The sequence below is a fragment of the Trichechus manatus genome, unplaced genomic scaffold (genome assembly GCF_000243295.1).
Source record: "Trichechus manatus latirostris isolate Lorelei unplaced genomic scaffold, TriManLat1.0 scaffold00012, whole genome shotgun sequence".
NCBI lineage: Eukaryota > Metazoa > Chordata > Mammalia > Sirenia > Trichechidae > Trichechus > Trichechus manatus.
The window spans coordinates 28,490,203-28,498,247 of NW_004443948.1; positions in this window are offsets into that span (position 1 = coordinate 28,490,203).

The following is an 8,045-nucleotide window of genomic DNA, read 5'->3' on the forward strand; positions in this document are numbered from 1 at the left end:
AGCACTCTCCCCCTTTCCAGTCTGGGCTCCCTACGTCCGTTCCTCCAGTTTTCCTGTCCCTTCCTGCCTTCTCGTCTTGCCTTTGGGCAGGAGTTGCCCTTTTGGTCTCGTATGCTTGACTGAACTAAGAAGCTCATTCCTCACGTGTATTACCATTTATTTTATAGGCCTGTCTACTCTTTGACTGAAAAGTGGACTTTGGGAGGGCCTTCAGTTCTGAGTTCACAGGGTGTCTGGGGGCCATAGACTTGGAGGTCCCCTAGTCTCTGTCAGACCAGTAAGTCTGATCTTTTTTTTTGGTGAATTTGAATTTTGTTCTACATTTTTCTCCTGCTCTGTCTGGGACTCACTATTGTGATCCCTGTTAGAATGGCCAGTTGTGGGCTCAGGCTGGTAGAGGCTATGGTTCATGTGGTCCATTTGTCCTTGGGCTAACACTTACCTTGTGTCTTTGATTTTCTTCATTCTCCTTTACTCTGAATGGGATGGGACCAATAGAGGTATCTTAGATGGCTGCTTGCCAGCTTTTAAGACCCCGGATGCTACTCACCATAAAATGATAATCTACCAAATTAGTCGGTATCAGAAAAATCTGGCAAGAGCTGGATATTTTGTAGCTTCATCAAATGAGTTCCTAAAACATTTAATGATGAGATAGAGAAGAGAGAGAGAGACTAGATAAAAAAGGATGAAAAATAAGTTGAAAGTGATGTAACACTGGAAGAATGACAGTGTCTCTGCAGAAATAGGGGACAAAAAGGGGAGCTAGTATTAGGCTGAAGACACTTGATTCACTCTTGGATAATTTTTTTTGAGATAAGAGCATACTCACTGGACAGTTGTATATAAAGAACTGAAACTTAACATGGGGACAGGAGCTATAGATTTGGGATTAATGCTAAGTAGTGATAATTAATGCCCTAAGATAGTAATTATAGAACAAGAGAATCCTCTTCTGGGGTAGAATACATATAGACAGGGCTGGGCAAAGGACTGACGCCTGAGACTTGTTCACAGTAGGAGAAGGAAGACAAAGTCTTAAAGGACTGCGTCAAGTCTCTTTAGTGATCACTGTATCAAGCTCTTTACAATCTGCATGCTGCCCTTTTGCTGTTGTCACACATGTGTCTATGAAACTATGTTTATGTGTTTAAGACTTTTATCCCATTTGACTCCATACTAGGGGAATATCTGTTGCAACAGTCCAATTGTACTCTGGTTTCTTGTGTAGCTTTCCATTGCTTTTGTCTGAATTAATTTACTCAGAGAAGATTTATATATAAAGTTGCGTATTTCTTCTTTGTCTATAATAACCTGCCTTAGTTCATCCTTCCTTTTTCATAAAACCGATTTTGTGGAACTGGCTTACATCCTAATATGTTGATGAAGCAACGTACTAAGCGTTATCCCACAAAATCCAGAGCGTTTTGAACATCTGTAGTTTTTTCAATGTTTCTGAGAGTTTAGAGGTCCAATGAATCACTAGAAATGTTACATAAATCTAGGAAGTTTGTCTGTTTGCTATGTTTTAATACATTTGTTGCAATTCAGAGCCCGCATCTTTCATAAAGAGCCCTGGTGGTATAATGGTTAAGTACTCCGCTGTTAACTGAAAGGTTGGAGGTTTGAACCCACCCCTTAACTCTGCAGGAGACCCAGCAGCTTTACAAGAGAAAGACCTGGTGATCTGCATCCATAAGATTACAGCCTAAGAAATTCTATCAGACAGTTCTACTCTGTCACGTGGGGTCACTATGAATCGAAAATTAACTTGACGGCCCCTAACAACAACATCTTTAGAGAGCCCTAAAACTCTACAAATTCTAGGTACTAATATGTTGCCTGTGTTCACAGTTAGAATGCCTTAAAATATGTTCTACCGGGCCTTCTCTGTTATTTGAGTCTGTACAAAGATAATGCATGAATTGTTTCTAAAAATATTTTATGTTTATTCAGTCAGTCAAACTTTTACTGAATGTGTTCATGTGCTAGATGTTCTAGCCATGGTCGATACAAAGAGGAACTCGACACAGTTTCCATACTCAAAGAACAGAACTTGCCTTCTAGGAAGGGACGCATACAAAGGAATGGAAAATTACAATATAGGGTAGTACGTCTGACGTTGGTGACTGCTGTGGTAACGCAAAGGAGGAGCAGCTCTCCTCGGTCTGGGAGGTGGACAGTAGGAGTCTGTGGGGTGAAATGAGGGCATGGAGTGGGAAGGGCATTCCAGGCAGAGGACCAGCCAGTGCCAAGGCCAGGAGAGGAGATGATGGTGCTGGGAGGAACTCTAAGTACCACGGTAAGCTTGTGGCAAAGTGGTGAGAAAGGAAGTTGGAGAGATAAGCCAGAGCCAGATCATGAAAGACCTTGCCTCTTCAATTGTTTGTTTTGTTACAGCTCACTTTGTTCCAGGAGAGATTTCAAGTGCTTTGGAGGGTCGTGAATACCATTCTCAACACTTGGAGCTCTTCCTAAGAGGCTGGCAAGCCTCAGGAGGAGAGCGACATGATCAGATTTGCATTTTAGAAAGATGACTCTGACTCCTTAGAGGAGAATGGCTTATAAGGAGCAAAGATGGAGGCAGAGAGGCCAATTATAAGTTGCTGCAGTCAGTCAGGCAAGAAATGCATCATGAGGGACTGAATTAAGGTAGCAGTATTGGGAGTGGGAAGAAGAAAAAGGGTTCAAGAGATATAAAATAAGCAAAATCTACATGGTTTGGTAATAAATATTTTCTTAATGAATGAATTATGACTAATTAGATGTGTGGGGTGACGAATAGGGAGAAGCCAAGGAAGAATTACATGTTCAGGCTTGGGAAACTAGGTGGGTGGCAATAAAATTCATTGCTTGGATAGAGAATGCTTTCTTTCTGCATTTTTTTTGTGTGCATGGGAACTCAACTGTTCTATGTAGATTAATCTTAACTATACTGTAAATCCTTTGAGAACAAGCCAATGTCTTCCTTTTATTTTATAGTTTTCTAGCACCCAGAACAGTACTGACCATGCAAAATGTGACCAAGTGAGACAGAAGAATTGATGTATTGGAACTCTGGCATTGGCAAAGAATATTGAATATATCACGAGCTGCCAAAAGAACAAACAATCGATCTCAGATGGCAAAACTTTGACTTGCTTACTTTCGATAAGTCATCAGGTAAGGCTAATCGCTAGAAAAGGACATCATGTTTGGTAAAGTAGAAGGCCAACAAAAATGAAGGAAACCCTCAATAAGATGGATTGACCCAATAGCCACAATAATGGACTCAAACACAGCAAAGATCATGAAGGTGGCACAGGACCAAGCAACTTTTTGTTCTGTTGTATATAAGGTCACCCCGAGTTGGAGCCTACTCAATGGCAACGAACAACAACAAGCTTCACTGAACGGATTACAGATAATTCAATGCAGCCAATATATGGTGTTATCCATCTTCAGAATGACTGACAGGTGTTAATTAAATGTCAGTTGTAGTTCTTCGGCTGCCTTCAACAGAAACTGACTCTGACTAATATGAGCTGAGTAGAATTATGGTAAGTTATTTGGAGTTCTCGAACTCGACATAAAGTCTGGAGGAATAGGCATGGAAATAGGCAGGAAGCAAAGTGGTGCACAGACCCTAGCAAGAACCACAGGGAGCATCTTGTAACACGAAGGATCTAGCCAGAAAGCCACTCCAGAACTGGATAAACCTCAACTTTTAGTCTCTTTGCTCCTCTTCTCAAGTTTCAAATTTAAGGGAGCTCTGAATTATGGCCTGTTTTGGGTTTCATCTCCACCATTTGGCTGGGAGAGAGCTGAGTCCCTAATTATCCTCCAACCAGAAGGGAAGGGGTAATTCCTCAAAAATTTGGAAGTTCTGGTGCCCTTAGGAAGAGGAAGAGGATGCTATCCAGTCAAATAATTACAAGTGTCTTCTATAAGCTTGATCTATAAGTTTGATCGTTTTCTGTTTCAAAATATTCTTAAAAAATAAAACAAAGCTTTATGAAGTGTGGGTGTAAGAAATTCATTTTCTGGCTAAGAGGAATTTGGATAATTTTCAGTTTAGTTCTCTTTGACCCAAAAAAAAAAAAAAAATTAATTTCTTCTTTAGCTTCTATAAAGTAAAAAGCATTTTTTTAAATATTAGGACACAGGCACTGAACTAATAAGACACAATAGAAAATTCTAGACTTGGAAGGCAATACATAGATTCTGCAGGAGAAAATTGAATAGGTAGCGGTGGAATGAGAAAGAAAATATATGAGAAAAGGGAGAAACACACATGGAAGAAAAATCCAGCATTATTTGGATAAGCTTCAGAACAACATTCAAACCAAACATCTAACTCTTGAGTGTCGGGAGAGAACGCCCACCAGTAATTACAGGACTAAGATATGGAAGAAGCCACTTCAGGGCTGTGCGGCCCAGTTCAGTCATCCTGATGGTAGCTTTTAAGATGTGGTTGTGGTTGTTTGTTTGGTGGCAGAAGAGAGTTTAAATTTAATTCCACGGGCCTTGATAGATGTTGATATTTCTTCCATCTCTAGTCTCACTCCAGAGTTAGGGGTATACCTGTGCCAACTATGGTTGGTTTGTTAGTTTGGTGCTGCAAAGTCAAATCACTGTGAAGCATGTTTATGTAAATGTGGGAAACAGGACTAAAATCCTATTTGAAGTTTTGCTTAGAGATCATTGTGCAGGTTCCTCACCCCATTTCTTTTTTCTTTTGAGAAAAGAAGTTAGAAGAACTGCTGGTATGAGTGATTCTGAAAACCATGGAAGAGATTTTAGTTGTTTTATATTTGAAACCACAGTTTTGATGAGGACTCTCTTCTCTTTCATTTCCAATAATTTTTTTCTTAGATAACAATTTCTCTTTTTTTTTTACAAATGAAGAAGGTCTCAACTTTGAGAAAGTCTACATTACTTTGTAGAGATGAAACATTTAGACATGATGGGTGAAAATTACTTTTTGAAAATTTTGATTAGCATTTTCTTTGAGGAATGTGGTTGTGCTCTTTGGGATATTAGACATGTTATAGACTGGCTTAATAAATCTATACAGTTAATGTTTATAACTGAAACTAGAATTTCTCAGTTTTTCTAGAGAGGTGCCAGAAAATAAAATAAGGAATTATAGATCATTTATTTACATTTCTTATTTGACCTCCAGTGGGAGTGACATTATTTTTCTTTCTTTTTCTTTGTAGACGGGATGATTATGGAACAGCAGATTGGTAAAGGATGATATTGAACACAATAAACATCAGTTTGTGAGTTGGACTAGATAACCTCTTAAGATCTTTCCAAAAATGAGATTCTATGTTGCTCTTGTGGTCAAAGATGTGGTCAAGGATGTGAGCCAGACTGCCTGGGTTTGAATCCTAGCTCCGAACCATAGAGTCTGCCGTCCACATGCTGCAAACTAACGACCGTTTGCAGAGCTACATCTCTCTCTCTGTATATATATACTAGTTCATGCAGAAAAAACCTGGAAATTTCACTTCTCAAGGTTTTTCTTTTTTCCCACGTTATGGTCCTAGAGAGAGTTATAACTGTGTGTGTGTGTGTGTGTGTGTGTGTGTGTGTGTATGAAAGGCACAGTTTCTGCTCAACTAATAACCTAAAGGTTGGTGGTTTAAACTCACCCAGAGGTGCTGTGGAAGAAAGTCCTGGTGATCTGCTTCGTAGAGATTACAGCTAAGAAAACTCCATGGAGCAGTTCTTCTCTGTAATACAGGGGGTCACCATGAGTTGGATTGACTCAATGGCAATGGGTTTGATTTTCGGTTTATGTATGCATTTAATGTATGTATCACTAAAAAAGAGCTGACTGCTATAATGGAGATTGTTTTAATGATCTTGATACTATCAAGCCATTCAAAGGGGGAAAACCTTCTCAGTTGATTTTCATAATGCTATCCTGACTCATTTTCATGTGGAATACAGTGATCGCAGGGTTAAACCACTTAGTTTCAGCTCCTTTGTCTAGCATAGTTTACTTTTTGTGCTACAGATGAGGTGAGTAAGTTGTTGTTGACTCAACAGAATCCAAGAAAATCCTTTTCCATCAGTGAGGGTATGACAGATGTGAGTGTTTACATATTGGCCATAAATGGCAATCAAGACCAAGTTCTCATATAGATCAGAAAACGATGTGTGTTGGTGATTAAAATGTGTTAATTCCTGGGTCAAACTTTTATAAGACTCTATTTTAGTATATCCTTAGTCATCTATACCTTCCTTTCAACCTGTCATTTGTTGAAGTTGATGAAGCATGTGTATGATAAACCAGAAAACTAAACCCATTGCCACTGAGTCAATTCTGGCTCATAGCAACCCTATAGGATGCAGTACACTTGCCCCATAGGGTTTCCAAGGCTGCAAATCTTTATGGAAACAGACTGCCACATCTTTCTCCTACAGAGCGGCTGGCAGAGTAGAATCGCCAAACTTTTGGTTAACAGCCGAGTGCTTAACCAATGCACCACCAGGGCTCTTTGTGTATAACTTGGAGAAATTCCTTGAACTAAACTGAATTAATCCAAACTCACTATCAGAAACAATACTTTGTGTACATTTTGGGGATTACTTCAGGAGAGGTTTGAAATGGAAGTTTGTGGACCTGAAGCCATTTTGAGCTAACTACTAGGAAAAAATAAAATTATTCTTCTGGAAATGCCTACTAAATCAGACTGCATTCTTGATTATTATCCCTGATAATGTTTCTGGAAAGCAAGTGTCTTTGATCCTATAATAGAAGAATACATTCCTAGCTACAAAAAGTTGTCAAATCCAGCTTTATTTCAATATGCAATAAGTTGGCTTTGCACGATTACCTTTTCTTCAGAAAGGAGAGGGGGAGTGGGAACAGGAGAAGAAATTGTACAGTAAAACCTGTGAGAGCTGGAACTTGTGTAAGGTGGAAACCTGTCACAGAAGGAAAACTGAAGTATTTTCCACTGAAACCAGTGATAGAAAAGTGTAAGAGTGTCTTCTGTCAAAGGGTGAAAACTCACGAGACCCAGAAAAACATGGCAGTCTCGTAGAGTTCCATCTCTCATTGTAATAATTAACTGTAAGAAAGTTTAAAATACTGCCCTGTGTTTCTGTGTCTTGACTTGGGTGAAGAAGCACTATTGACACTCGTTTGGAGTCTGAGAAGTGTACAGAGGATTGTTCTCTTTGATACTATATATCAAAACTGTTGAGAACTCCCAAAGCTCTTCTCATGAGTTCATCATTAATATTTGACGGTACACATCTGGACACTGAGTGGAAGGGCAGGATGAAGTCATGGAATATTCCAAGAAGGCCACAATTCTAAATAGAAGCTGCTTAACTCAGAATACTCTTCAATAAGTGGTGATTGCTTTGGCTTCTATACAGTAGCCTCGTTAACCAACCTCCATTAAGAAGATTTCAACAAGCACATTTTTAGAAATCTTGCCCTTCTAGAAGAAGAGTAAGAATTTCATTGACTGTGAGCATTACAAATCCACTGCTGTCGAGTGGATTCCAACTCATAGCAACCCTATAGGACAGAGGAGAGCTGCCCCATAGGGTTTCCAAGCAGCGGCTGGTTGATTTGAACTGCCGAGCTTTTTGGTTAGCAGCTGAGCACTTAACTACTGTGCCACCAGGGCTCTGAAAGCATTAGGTTACTTATTAAATTCAGAGTGTTTTTCAAAGACTCTAACATTATCCTTTCTCTTTGGTTCTAGCACTACATGTCTAACAGGTTAGCCACTAGTCACATGTGACTTCTGAGCACCTGCAATATGACTAGTGAGACTGAGGAGCTGAATTTTTAACTTTGTTTAATTTAAACTAATTTAAAATTTAGAACCAAATCTAAAATATCTCATTGCTATTTCATATTGATCATCTGTCAAAATGGTGATATTTTAGATGTATTAGGTTAAATAAAATGTACCTTTCATACTAATTTTACCTGTTATTTTATGCTTTTTTGGTTAATGTGACTACCAGAAAATTTAAAATTGCATATGTGACTTGCATTGTATTTCTCTTGGGTGGCCCAGTTCTGCCTT